The sequence below is a fragment of the Bubalus kerabau genome, chromosome 12 (assembly GCF_029407905.1).
Source record: "Bubalus kerabau isolate K-KA32 ecotype Philippines breed swamp buffalo chromosome 12, PCC_UOA_SB_1v2, whole genome shotgun sequence".
NCBI classification, from domain to species: Eukaryota; Metazoa; Chordata; class Mammalia; order Artiodactyla; family Bovidae; genus Bubalus; species Bubalus kerabau.
In genome coordinates this window covers 63698356-63713300 of record NC_073635.1, presented here as the reverse complement: position 1 = coordinate 63713300, position 14945 = coordinate 63698356, and the positions used below count along the sequence as shown (strand labels likewise).

The 14945-nt window shown below is 36.3% G+C and overlaps 1 long non-coding RNA gene across 1 annotated transcript; it reads left to right on the top strand.

The window, feature by feature from the left end:
- The first annotated feature begins 1956 nt into the window (after positions 1 to 1956).
- LOC129624165 (uncharacterized) lies at positions 1957 to 7935 on the top strand. The gene is made up of 3 exons (XR_008700793.1): positions 1957 to 2093; positions 3044 to 3144; positions 7624 to 7935. It is a non-coding gene; the product is annotated as an uncharacterized LOC129624165 (long non-coding RNA).
- The last annotated feature ends 7010 nt before the right edge of the window (positions 7936 to 14945 follow it).

The following is a 14945-nucleotide window of genomic DNA, read 5'->3' as shown; positions in this document are numbered from 1 at the left end:
AAATATCTCTGGGGACTCGATACAAGTACACTGACCTTGGCCCAGACAGCACCACTATCAACATGCTGGGATTGAAACAACACCTACATTTAAGAAACAAAAGACACCATAAATGATAATAGTAAAATAGATAGCTAGTGAGAAGTTGCTATATAACACAGGGAGCCAAGCCTGGTACTCGGTGATGACAGAGGGGTGGGAAGGTGAGAGGAGATGGAGATTCAAGAGGGAAGTAATGTATGTATAATTATGGGTAAATTGCATAGTTGTATGGCATAAACCAACACAATATTATAAACCAATTTTCCTCCAATCAAAGAATAAATAAAATTAATTTTAAAAGGAAAAAAGTGATAATTGTTGTTTTAAGCACCACTACCACCCCTGTCCAAAAAAGATAAAAAAAATTCTCTTCAGCTATATTTTTAGTGTAATTAACTAAAATATGTGATGTTAATATAACAAATAAAATTTTTATTTTGATATTATAAAAACAGAATTACATTTTAAGCATTTTTTAACTCCAGGTTAAAATACATCTTAAAAACATTCTTTTATGAATTAAATATTTTAAACATTTGCTTTTTTAATGTTCTGACATTATTACTGGAACTCTGATATTTCTTATCTGAACTCTTTATGGTAGCAAATTCTTGATTTTATAAGGACATCATCAATTATATAATTAGGAATAAAATTGGTTTGCAACTTCTATTAGTGCCATTATATAATGTTAAAGCAGGCTGTATTTAACTTCAGCTGGATTTTAAGATGAATAAAATTAGCAGTTTATAAGTAAAGTGGCATCCAGTTGCCTAAAGAAAAGAAGAGTCTGAACTGCTTGATGAAAACCAGCTTTCCCTGTAACTAGCAATCCTGAGCAAATGAAAAGACAGGGTCAGATATTTAAAATATAATTTAAAATCATTTACAACCGTGTTGATGGAAATCCACTAAGTTCTGTGGAAGTCTAAGAAATCCTGCTGCTGCTGCTAAGTCACTTCAGTTGTGCCCAACTCTGTGCGACCTCATAGACGGCAGCCCACCAGGCTCTATTGTCCATGAGATTCTCCAGGCAAGAATACTGAAGTGGGTGGCCATTTCCTTCTCCAATGCATGCATGCATGCTAAGTCACTTCAGTCATGTCCAACTCTGTGCGACCCTATGGATGGCAGCCCACCAGGCCCCTCTCTCCACGGGATTCTCTAGGCAAGAATACTGAAGTGGGTTGCCATTTCCTTCTCCTGTAATAAATCCTAGGAGCAATTATTATTGTTATTTGCATTATAAATTCTATGTATATTTAAGTATTTTAAAGTCAGTAGTGTAAACTGGTTAATTGTGAATAAATTTATTCGGAGTCTCTCACTGTTGAGGCATCAATCAGGTCAAAGAAGATGGCTGTGTGTGTGCATGCTAAGTGACTTCAGTCATGCCTGATCTTTGGAACCCCATGAACTGTAGCCTTCCAGGCTCCTCTGTCCATGGAATTCTCCAGGCAAGAATCCTGGAATGGGTTGCCATTTCCTTCTCCAGGAGATCTTCCCAACCCAGGGATCGAACCTATGTCTTTTACATCTCCTGCATTGCCAGGTGGGTTCTTTACCACAAGCGCCACCTGGAAAGCACAAAAAGAAGAGGGCTGGGTCAGCATAATGACTGGATCTCTTGAGGCTGACACAAAAGCTCCAACTTTCTCTTTTCTTAGGATCATTTAGTAAGAAAAGACTGAGCACAAACTAACTTGTGTTGACAGTGAATTTCTGAATCCTGACAGGATAGAAAAGAACATCTTCCTTTGGATCTACTCTCTTCTGGCAGGTCTGAAAAACCCAATGTTAGCCTGAGGAATAAAGTTAACAAACATTACTAAATTCTGGATAGAAAAAAGCTGTTCAAGGGGGAAGTCTGTAACACTTATTTGGAGCACATTTGACAAGATTCCTTCCTCTCATTACAGGCCAGTACCATCACCCTGTTCAGAGAGCCCTTTGAAAAATACACTGTGGCTCAGGGGCTACTCCCTGCCCCTCCCTGTACTTAAGGCTGACTAGTTTGGAGTATATCTGAAGGGCTGGACCAACAGTTTCAGGTAAAAGCACCCCTAATTTATAGGGCAGAGCTAGGAGGGAATGAACAGATTGTGAGGCCAGGAAAAGAAAACCAGGGTTGAGGAAAATTAGTCAGGAATGCTGTGGAGGGATGCTCCTTTTATGTGGGCTTATTAAAGGTTAGCCTAACTTAGGCTAGCAGAATCTAAAATACATCGATTATTAATATAGCATTTAGAAAAATGATGGTGAATACATGCAAAAATGGTGCTTTAGATCACAAATTCTGGGCAAACCAAGAAAGCAACAAAAGATTGCTGCTCTTTAATTACTGTCTTCCCATCATCACTAATGGAGAAGGCGATGGCACCCCACTCCAGTACTCTTGCCTGGAAAACCCCATGGACGGAGGAGCCTGGTAGGCTGCAGTCCATGGGGCCGCTAAGAGTCGGACACGACTGAGCGACTTCACTTTCATTTTCATTTTCCTGCATTGGAAAAGGAAATGGCAACCCACTCCAGTGTTCTTGCCTGGAGAATCCCAGGGACGGGGGAGCCTGGTGGGCTGATGTCTATGGGGTCGCACAGAGTCGGACATGACTGAAGCGACTTAGCAGCAGCAGCAGCATCACTAATCACTGCAACAATGATATTAGGCAACTATTCTATCCTCTCAATTGTAAGATAATCCATTTTTAGTAGGCAGTTCATACTGTAACGTAGCAGGACCCTATGGGGCCTTCCCAGGAGAGACTTCTCCCACATCCTCTGCTTTAGGTCCTCTCAGAAGTACCTAGATAACAGTTGCTGTTGGTCGCTAAGTCAGCCACTAAGTCCTCTCCAACTCTGGGACCCCAAGGACTGCAGCGCGCCAGGCTTCCCCATCATCTCCTGGAGTTTGCTCAAGCCCTTGTCCATTGAGTCGGTGATGTTATCCAAGCATCTCATCCTCTGTCAGTATTTGATGCCAATTTCCTGAGTTGTTTTGCAGATGTTACCCTTCCCCCTGCAAATGGAGAAACTACTTGATGACCTTAAGCACAGAGTCCCAGGCCTTTGAGATCTGTCTCATCATCAGCCAATCAGAGAACTGTATGTACCCTGTGTCACTGCCACATAGCCCCCACCCCACCCCTCATCCCCTGACATGGCCTCCATACCTGCCCTTTAAAAGGTCTTTGCAGAAGCCCTTTGGGGAACTCAGGTTTTTCTGGGCCAGAGCTATCTCTCCTTGCATAGCCCCAGAATAAACCTTTCCTTGCTCCAAACTCTGACATTTCAGTTTGGCCTCACTGTGCTTTGGGCACACAGACTTGCATTAACAATAATGCCTTTTCAGAAGGCTTAGGAAATCTAGAAGTTTATCTAAAAAATTCCCATTAATTTTCTACTCAAATTTTAGAAGGGCTCATGCTTGGGGAAAGTATCCTAGTCCCAAGATGAGAGAACCACTATCTTTCATTTAATCCAGGTTAAAATCAACTAATTCTCAATGGAAACTATCATTATCTTTGTTCTACCTACTGCCCAGAGTTATCCTCACTGTCTTCCTATTCAGTGAAAACTGCCCTTCCCTCTATGAATTTTAATTAATTTTTCCTGACTTGTGTGTATTACTTTTTCCTAGTACAAAGAGTTTAAGTTTGTCAAAATATAAGAAAAAAGTTAAAGCTACTTAAATATTTTAGACCTGAACACACTACTTATTTAAATTATTTGTTGATTTAGTACAGAATTTGTATGAAATAGTTCTATAAACATGTCAGAAGAGTGTAATTTCCTTGGTTCTGTCTCATCACAACAAAAATTTGAAGCGATGGATGTCAAAGCCCTCAGCATGTCACAGCTCTTGGACAGTCTGTGTTATACTTCTCAGACAGATCACATTTATTTAGAAAATAAAGAAGAATACATCCTTGAGGCATGGGGGCATACTGACCCAAAAGATGTAAAGAGGAGAGAGAGAGAGAGAGAGAGAGAGAGAGAGAGAGAGAGAGAGAGAGACCTGACGGCCCTTTGGCTCCTCTTTGTATATGTTTTTTTCCTCCCTCCTGGGCCTGCTCTATGTAAATTGGGCTAGGCAGGAGTGCTGTTTGTTCTACCTGAGGTCCTTACTCCAGTACTTGGACTTTCCTTTGACCTGTCTTTGTTCTATTTTCTAGGGCTTGTCCCTTTCTTGTCTTTTAGCCACAGCCATTTTGGACTCCTGTTTCCTATTCTAACTACCTAACAAACACAATCACAATACAGGCAGCAATTTTTTTTAAAGTTTATTTATAAGTATCCAAAAGTCTTTGAGAAAGTATAAAGTATATATTTTTGTTTGTTTGTTTTTTTAATTTTAATTTATTTTTAAACTTTACAATATTGTATTAGTTTTGCCAAATATCTAAATGAATCCGCCACAGGTATACCTGTGTTCCCCATCCTGAACCCTCCTCCCTCCTCTCCCCCCATACCCTCCCTCTGGGTGGTCCCAGTGCACCAGCCCCAAGCATCCAGTGTCGTGCATCGCACCTGGACTGGTGACTCGTTTCATACATGATATTATACATGTTTCAATGCCATTCTCCCAAATCTCCCCACCCTCTCCCTCTCCCACAGAGTCCATAAGACTGATCTATACATCAGTGTCTCTTTTGCTGTCTCGTACACAGGGTTATTGTTACCATCTTTCTAAATTCCATATATATGTGTTAGTATACTGTACTGGTGTTTTTCTTTCTGGCTTACTTCACTCTGTATAATAGGCTCCAGTTTCATCCACCTCATTAGAACTGATTCAAATGTATTCTTTTTAATGGCTGAGTAATACTCCATTGTGTATACGTACCACAGCTTTCTTATCCATTCATCTGCTGATGGACATCTAGGTTGCTTCCATGTCCTGGCTATTATAAACAGTGCTGCGATGAGCATTGGGGTACACGTGTCTCTTTCCCTTCTGGTTTCCTCAGTGTGTATGCCCAGCAGTGGGATTGCTGGGTCATAAGGCAGTTCTATTTCCAGTTTTTTAAGGAATCTCCACACTGTTCTCCATAGTGGCTGTACTAGTTTGCATTCCCACCAACAGTGTAAGAGGGTTCCCTTTTCTCCACACCCTCTCCAGCATTTATTGCTTGTAGACTTTTATCACAGCCATTCTGACTGGCATGAAATGGTACCTCACAGTGGTTTTGATTTGCATTTCTCTGATAATGAGTGATGTTGAGCATCTTTTCATGTGTTTGTTAGCCATCTATATGTCTTCTTTGGAGAAATGTCTATTTAGTTCTTTGGCCCATTTTTTGATTGGGTCATTTATTTTTCTGGAGTTGAGCTGTAGGAGTTGCTTGTATATTTTTGAGATTAATTGTTTGTCAGTTGCTTCATTTGGTATTATTTTTTCCCATTCTGAAGGCTGTCTTTTCACCTTGCTAATAGTTTCCTTTGTTGTGCAGAAGCTTTTAAGTTTAATTAGGTCCCATTTGTTTATTTTTGCTTTTATTTCCAATATTCTGGGAGGTGGGTCATAGAGGATCCTGCTGTGATGTATGTCGGAGAGTGTTTTGCCTATGTTCTCCTCTAGGAGTTTTATAGTTTCTGGTCTTACATTGAGATCTTTAATCCATTTTGAGTTTATTTTTGTGTATGGTGTTAGAAAGTGTTCTAGTTTCATTCTATTACTAGTGGTTGACCAGATTTCCCAGCACCACTTGTTAAAGAGATTGTCTTTATTCCATTGTATATTCTTGACTTCTTTGTCAAAGATAAGGTGTCCATATGTGCGTGGATTTATCTCTGGGCTTTCTATTTCATTCCATTGATCAATATTTCTGTGTTTGTGCCAGTACCATACTGTCTTGATAACTGTGGCTTTGTAATAGAGTCTGAAGTCAGGTAGGTTGATTCCTCCAGTTCCATTCTTCTTTCTCAAGATAGCTTTGGCTATTCGAGGTTTTTTAGATCACTGAGCTTAAAATACATGATGCATTCTATAGCTACAGGTGACCTAAATAACACTGAAGGCCTAGGTTTAATTTAATAAGAAAACCATGTGTTTAGGTTGAAAGATAAAAACAAAGTAAGAAAAATTAGAAATCCTTCAATAATTAAAAATTGAGGATTATTTTGTTAGCAATAGCAAAGCTTTAAGGGGAAAGAGTCAAGCATTACACTGAAACAAAATGATCACGGCCCTTCTAATAATATAGATAACTAAATATTGAGAGAAACAGAAACATACTGTAGATTGAGTTCATTTTGACTTTCTCTGAAATTTGACTCCCTCAGGTTTCAATATACTTTTTTACCCATTTTTGCACTGCAGTTTATACCATTAAAAACTATTCACCTATGAGTTTAACAGAATATTAAAAAAAAAAAAATACACTCCAAAGACTCCACTTTCATCACATATCATTTAAGTTAAAGGAATTTAACAGAGATTCGAAGACTTGTTTTCCCCAAAGAGACTTTTATGAAGGAGCTAATTCACATCCATTTACATTTGTTTTCTTAAAGCATATGCTTACCTTTCCATGAGGAAATCTTAAGCAGTAATTTAAAAAACATCTAGTTTGACACTAAAATTTAGACCAGTTGGAAAGCTTCATGTTTTCTCTTTTAATAGATGCTTTACATGCTCAGTGGAAAGCAACTATATATTCTTAGTACGTGTGTGGCAACAACAAATAAGACAAATAGTTAACTGATTTTACTGAATGTTAATATTTTAATCACATTGATCTTCACTGGTGTGCTACAAATATTTAATTGCTAACACTCAAGAAATTAAGGGGGAAAAAGTCTTAATTTTCTCACATTTGCCAGTTTCTGAGGTATCAGATCAGATCAGATCAGTCGCTCAGTAGTGTCTGACTCTTTGCAACCCCATGAATCGCAGCACGCCAGGCCTCCCTGTCCATCACCAACTCCCGGAGTTCACTGAGAATCACGTCCATCGAGTCAGTGATGCCATCCAGCCATCTCATCCTCTGTCGTCCCCTTCTCCTCTTTTCCCCAATCCCTCCCAGCATCAGAGTCTTTTCCAATATGGCCAACTGAAAGAGACAACCTGACATCTCCAAATAAACGGTTTAGAAAAGAGGAGCATAACTGACTATACTGAGGTGATCTGAGCTAGTTTGGGCACAACATTGAGTAAATCCTTAATAATAGACTTTTGAAGAACAAAACAATACCATATCGAACATGTTTGCTTCTACTATTGGAATTTTCTAGGGTTATTTATGTTTTTATGATATTTGCAGTTATAAGCTTTTAAGAGACATTAAGAGATAAAGATGATATATAAACTATCAAGATTAAACAACTGAGCTATTGAATCTAATAATATTATTATTTTTAATTTGTTGCTTTTCTTTGTACTTATTTCTATGCATTTTATTCCCACAAAGTTTTCTGTTTTTTGGTGACTGTTTATTTAATGTTTGCAGAAATTAAAATGTATCAAGTTTTGATAATTTGAAAAGTATGTTCTTTTTTAAACATAATAATGAAAAAACAATGAAAAATTATCCTTATTCACTATTCTTATAATTTCCTTATTCTGACTCTATATTATTACAGATCTGTCATTTGAGAGGGAACAGAACAAAGCCTATTAACATAATTTCATCATAACCTAGGAGTTGCTGCTGCTGCTGCTAAGTCACTTCAGTCGTGTCTGACTCTGTGCGACCCCATAGGCTCCCTGGTCCCTGGGATTCTCTAGGCAAGAATACTGGAGTGGGCCGCCATTTCCTTCTCCAATGCGTGAAAGGGAAAAGTGAAAATGAAGCCACTCAGTCGTGTCCGACTCTTAGCAACCCCATGGACTGAAGCCTACCAGGCTCCGCCATCCATGGGATTTTCCAGGCAAGAGTACTGGAGTGGGGTGCCATTGCCTTCTCCAAACCTAGGAGTAATAAAACATAAATGCAAAGTTTAGGCTACTGACACTCTTATTTTACTTTAATATAATTAATTATATGTTTTGTAAATACATGAATTAAGATTAAACCAAAAAATAACTTTTCAAAATTTCCCATCAGATGAAATTCACTCTCTTCCATATATATATATGTATAAATATATATTTATATATTTTATATTATATATATTATACATATATAAATATATATAATAATATCAATATATCTATATATATATTTGTATATTTTAAGTATTACACTTTTCTGGTCTGAAAATAGTTCATGAATTATGATTTCCTCCAACCTTAAACATTCTAACATTCAAAAATTCATAGGCTAGACCTCATGATAGAATTTGTTTTATAACTATCCAAGCCTAGGTGATTTTGAACAGGCTTTGCCCTGACCTCATTTCAACCTAAAAGCCTTTATATCTCATCTCAATGTAAAAGCCTTTGCTCACTCTCTACTGTTGCTGGTTCTAGCTGGAGCAAATTCTACCAATTTCAAGACCTGCTCAATTGCCTTTACCTGGTTACCCCAGTTTGGTTTACTGGTACTACTGTCATTGGTAAACCATGTTCAGGACCAGCACATTTAAGGAGCTCTGAGAAATAAGATCGATTAGCTAACACCAAATCTCTGGGTATATACACTGAGACTTGATTTTTTTTTTTTTTTTTGCCCTTGGAAATCAAAATATGTGAAGTTGTGCTGTGAAAAGAATCACTTCACTGACCTTGGGGAAGCTGTCAAAGACAAAAGGAATTTCTTCCTTTCTATAAGAAAGGAAAGAGCCCAAAAATGACAGGTGCCAAATATCTCTAAATAATAAAATGCATTTACAAATTTTTGAAGCTCTTTCTCCTTTCAAAGTTTGCCAGGCTATGTTATTTCATTTCATTGTTTGGCAGGTGGACATCCTTCAGCAATATGTTGGATGGTAATGATATTCCCTGAACAATTATTGAGATTCAAGAAAGTCTGGCCAGAGTGAAAGTCTTCTTTGACAAATTAATGATTTAAGGCAGCATTTCTGAATACTAGGTTAAATTATGTCAGAAATAACTCCCCAAAGTTTTAAAAATACAAATTGATCAAGACTAATTTAATACATAAAGCAGACAAATGCAAAAGTAATCATAATGATCATAAGAATAATAAGTTTAACTTAGAATATTAAAAAAAAAACCTTTTTTTTCACCTTTTTGCCTGATATGTTATGTGTATCATTTTAGACTAAGCTGTCATTCAATAAATTATTAACAAGTGTTTATATAAATAAAGATAATGAATAAAAGAGGAAAATATACCCAAAGATACTGAATAAAAGAGGAAATAGCGTCTTTATGTTCTTCCATCAAATGCAAATATAAAAATATCAAAAACATATATTACTTAGGTTCACATACTTTACCAGTCTTCATTAATCTAACATGTATTGTGTCCTCAGAAATCACATATTATAAATATTTACCTTTAACTGTCAAATTGGTAACAGAAGTAAGATCACAAACACTGTAAAGCACAGTGAATCCATAATACAGTCTAGGATACTGTCATAGTCAGCTAGGGCTGCTATAGCAAAATATCATAAGTTGAGTGGATTGTAAACAACAGAAACTCATTTTACACAATTCTGGAGGCTCAAAGTCTAAGATCAATGTGTCAAGCACACCAGATTCTGCTGAGAACTCTCTTCAGATTATATACTACCTACTTATCTTTGTTGACTCATTTGAAAAGACTCTGATGCTGGGAGGGATTGGGGGCAGGAGGAGAAGGGGACGACAGAGGATGAGATGGCTGGATGGCATCACTGACTCGATAGACGTGAGTCTGAGTGAACTCCAGGAGTTGGTGATGGACAGGGAGGCCTGGCATGCTGCGATTCATGGGGTGGCAAAGAGTCAGACACGACTGAGCAACTGAACTGACTGACTTATCCTTCTGTCCTCAAGGATGGCTGGGAGCAAAGGGAAAAACCAAGCTTTCTCCTAGTTTTCATAAGGGCACTAATTCCATTTATGAAAGCTCCACCCTCATGACCTCATCTAATCCTAATTATCTCACAAAGGCCTCAACTCCTGATACTATCACATTGTAGGGGTAGGGTTCCAGGACACAAATACTGATATAGCCAGGTCTTTATTAAAAGGTTTGTTTCTCCTCTCTTTAGTAAACAACATGTATTATTTTCCTATTCAATATTTTTGTTTTAGATTAATTATTGTATTTCTTAATTTGAAAATAGAGATAATTAAAATTAAAAGAGAAAATTCTAGATACTGCAGTTTATAAGTTCAACAAAATTGTGAAGATGGAAGTGAGGAAATAATCTGGTATATATGGACAGACCTTATGTCTTAATACAGTAGTTACTTATGCATTTGATTGAAGGAATACAGGGAGGGCAAGAGACTTATGTTCCTAATACAATTCCTTACTCTGTAAGATAACTAGTAAACACAACCATTTTTTCATTTAGCCAAATATTTTGCACCCCATTGAAATTTAAATATATTCATAAAAATAATCAAATAATAGTCATGATCTTAAATATATTATTAACATCTACCATTCATTATTTCATATGTTCATCAAATATGCAAATGTGGAACCGCTAGTTTGTAAGAAGGTATAGTAGAATTGAGATGATAATATATCAGTAAATATTTTGTAATTTTTTACAGCATGCTTTACTCATAGTGGTTATATAGCAAACATCCATATGAAAGAAGATCAGTATATTAAAACTATGACCACTGGGACTTTATAGAAATTCTCTCACATTTCCTGGGAATCCTCATGGAAGATCTGGCTGTAGAAAAATGAATGCATATAGAACTCAGATTTCTTGTAAATAGATTTCAAATGCTTCCAATTGCAACTGTTCACTTCAAGCCAGAAGTAACTTGTGGCTATATTTTACATTGCAGAATTATATAATAATATTGGAATATCAATTCTCTTTTGTACAAATACTTGTAAATTTACTCAAGGATATTCATTGAACAGATTATTTGTGGATTTCAATTTCCTGTGACTGGATGTTACCCACGATCTTTTTATCAGTTTTTTCCCCCTATGTTGCAATGTTAATTAAAAAGAATTATTATTTGAGATGCAGCATAGCTATTTTCTATTTCTAAGGGACAGAAAATATCATTGCCAATTGCTTCAAAAAGGATTGAAATGTGTGGGATGATAAGGAATCTTCCCAGCTTGCTATTATATTTAAAGCTGCATTTAAACATTATGTTAATGGAATGTAACTATAATCAATTAAAATGTTATTTTCAAAGCAGTTTTCATTGTAGTCACTTAATATATACCCCTCATTCATAGCATGGACAGAAGTAGACTAGGGAAATAAAATTAAAATAGCAAAGTGATAATATATTTAGTATATATTAATGTTGCATAATATATAATATAAATGTACAAAAATAAATCCCATGCATCATAGACTAAATTTTTTCCAATCATGTATTATATAAAGAAAATCATATAACAAATAAAAATGTGATTTTTACTGAGCTTGACTGAAAATATTTTCCCTACAATTGGCTTCTCCAAATTTTGTTATTTATTATTTAATGTAATCTTATGTTTAGTAACCAAATTTTGTCTTTATCATTTAAACTATATACTACATTGTTTCATCATGATTCCCTACTAAAGACCAAAACACTAATTTACTAGGTGCTGGAATAGTCTTTCATTCATGTTTGCATCTGTATCTGTCATTACAAACTGCCTTCAACTACACCAAAAATTGTTTCACTCAAAGTTCCCAGTGGGAAGTCTGTGGATATTATACATTGCTCAGTACAATATGCAAGTACCATCAAAAAGGCCAAGCTACAAATAGAAGAAAACTTTCCAACATGACAGAAAACATTTATAAAAACCTTGCAATTAATATCATACTCAATAGTGGAAGACTGAAAACTTTCTCCAAAGAAAGTGAAGTCACTCAGTCGTGTCCGACTCTTTGTGACCACATGGACTATAGCTTACCATGCTCCTCCGTCCATGGGATTTTCCAGGCAAGAGTACTGGAGTTGGTTGCCATTTCCTTCTCCAGAGGATCTTCCTGATCCAGGGATAAAACCTGGGTCTCCCACATTGTAGGCAGATGCTTTACTGTCTGAGCCAACAGGGACGTCCAAAAGAAGGAACAAGAAAGTAAGTTAACTTGTGCCACTGCTGTTTAACACTATAGTGGAAGTTCTAGCAAAAGCAATCAGACAAGAAAAAGAAATAGGGATATTCACATTGGAAAATAAGTAAAACCATTTCTGGGGCTTCCCTTGCTGGCTCAGTGGTAAAGAATTCACCTCCCAATGCAGGTGAGGTAAGTTTGATCTCTATGTCAGGGAGATCCCCTGGAGAAGGAAATGGCAACCCACTTCAGTATTCATGCCTGGGAAATCCCATGGACAGAAGAGCCTGGTGTGCTATAGTCCATGGGACTGCAAAAGAATTGCACATCACACAGTGACTGAACAACAAACTACAAAAATCATTTCTATCTGCAGAAGACATGATTATGATATAAATTTATACCCCAAAAGAATCCATGAAAAGATTATTAGAACCAATAAACAAGTTCAGAAAATTTTCAAGATACATTTTAATATATAAAAATTAGTTTATTTCTATATACAAGCACAAAACAATAAAAAATTAAAGCTAACTATTTCATTTGTGATAGCATCAGAAATAATACATTGCTTAGGAATAAACCAAGAAAATGTATGATCTACACACTGAATCTACAAAATATTGTTGAAAGGTATTAATAAGATCCAAATTAATGGAAAAAGACTCCATGTTCATGAATTGGAAGACTGAATATTATTAAAGTGTCAATACTCTTCAAAATTATAAATAAATACAATCTGTATCAAATTTCCAATTGTCTTTCTTTACAAAAGTGAACAAAGTGCTCCAAAAATTCATATGAAATTGCAAGGGACCCAGATATACTAAACATCTTGAAAAAGCAGAATAATGTTGGTGGATTCACACTTCTCAATTTCAAAATATATTATATAGCTATGGTAATCAAAATAGGATCTTCTACTGCTACTGCTAAGTCACTTCAGTCGTGCCCGACTCTGTGTGACCCCATAGTTGGCAGCCCACCAGGCTCCCCTGTCCTTGGGATTCTCCAGGCAAGAACACTGGAGTGGGTTGCCATTTCCTTCTCCAATGCAGGAATGTGAAAAGTGAAAGGGAAGTCGCTCAGTCATGTCCAACCCTCAGCGACCCCATGGACTGCAGCCTTCCAGGCTCCTCCATCCATGGGATTTTCCAGGCAAGAGTACTGGAGTGGGGTAAATAGGATCATAGAGGCATAAAAACAGACATACAGATCAATAAAATAGAATGGAGAGTACAAAGGTAAACCCATATCCTAATGGTGAGTTGATTTTTAACAAATTGACATTCAGTGAGGGGAGAATAATCTTTCCAACAAATGATGCTTGGATACTTAGAATTCCATATGCAAACAACTGAATACTGAATACAGTTGGACCTGTCTTTCCCACAAATAATTAAAAATAACTCAAAATTCATCAAAGACCTAAATATAAGTACAAAACCCATAAAGTTCCTAGATGCAAATGTAGATTTAATCTTCATGTCCAAGCCATATTCAACAGCTTCTTGAATACAATGCCAAATTTAAAGCAAGTAATAAAACAAATGTACTTTGAAAGACACTAGCAAGAAGCTGAAAGACTTCTTTAAAATCCTTTTTTTTTTTTTTTTTTTTAATAAAATGCCCTTAAAGAGTTGAAGAGAATTTAGGAAAGGTATTTACAATTTAACTAAATAATAAAGATCCTGAGTCCATCCTAAAGGAGATAGGTCCTGGGTGTTCATTGGAAGAACTGATGTTGAAGCTAAAACTCCAAAACTTTGGCCATCTAATGTGAAGAGCTGACTCATTTGAAAAGACCCTGATGCTGGGAAAGATTGAGGGCAGAAGGAGAAGGGGATGACAGAGAATGAGATGGTTGGATGGCATCACTGACTCAATGGACATGGGTTTGGGTAGACTCCGGCAGTTGATGATGGACAGGGAGGCCTGGAGTGCTGCATTTCATGGGGTTGCAAAGAGTCAGACACAGCTTGAGTAACTGAACTGAACTGAACTGAATTCTGAATACAAGTATATATATAGAATACTTGCAAGTCAACAATAGAAAAGCATATGATACAATTAAGTGATTCATGTAAACATATTTCTCTAAAATATATGTAAATGACCAACAGGGATTTGAAAAGATGTTCTAATTCAGTAAACATAAAGAAACGCAAATCAAAACAATGAGACACCACTTCTCACCCAGTAGCATAACAACAACAATAATAATGAATAATAATGATGAAACTAAGTGTTGGTGAAGAAGTGGAAAATTTCCTGGTGGGAATGTAAAATGTAGTGTGAAAATAGTGACTTTATAAAAGTTTGGCAGTTCCTCAAAAGTTAAGCATGGAATTATCATGTGACACAGAAATTCCAATTTTTCCTCATATAACATACAAGAATTGAAATTATGTTCACCCAAACACTTGTGAATATTTAAAACAATATTAATATTTATAACAACATTATTCATAATAGTGATACAATAGAAACAACTCAAATATCCATCAATTGATTAATGGATAAATAAAAATGGAATATTATCCAGGTATAAAAAGGAATGAAGTACTGACACATGTTACTCTATAAATGAATCTTAAAAATAATACTATGCTATGAGAAAGAAACCAGACACAAAAGCACAGACACACACACAATGACAGTTTCATTTAGATGAAAGGCAAGAATGGGCACATTTTATATATAGAGTATATTAGTGGTTGTCAGGAATAGGGGGAGCAGACAATGGGTATTGGCTGCTAATAGGTATGGTATGGAATTTCTCTGGAATTGTTTCTAGAAAATATTCTGAA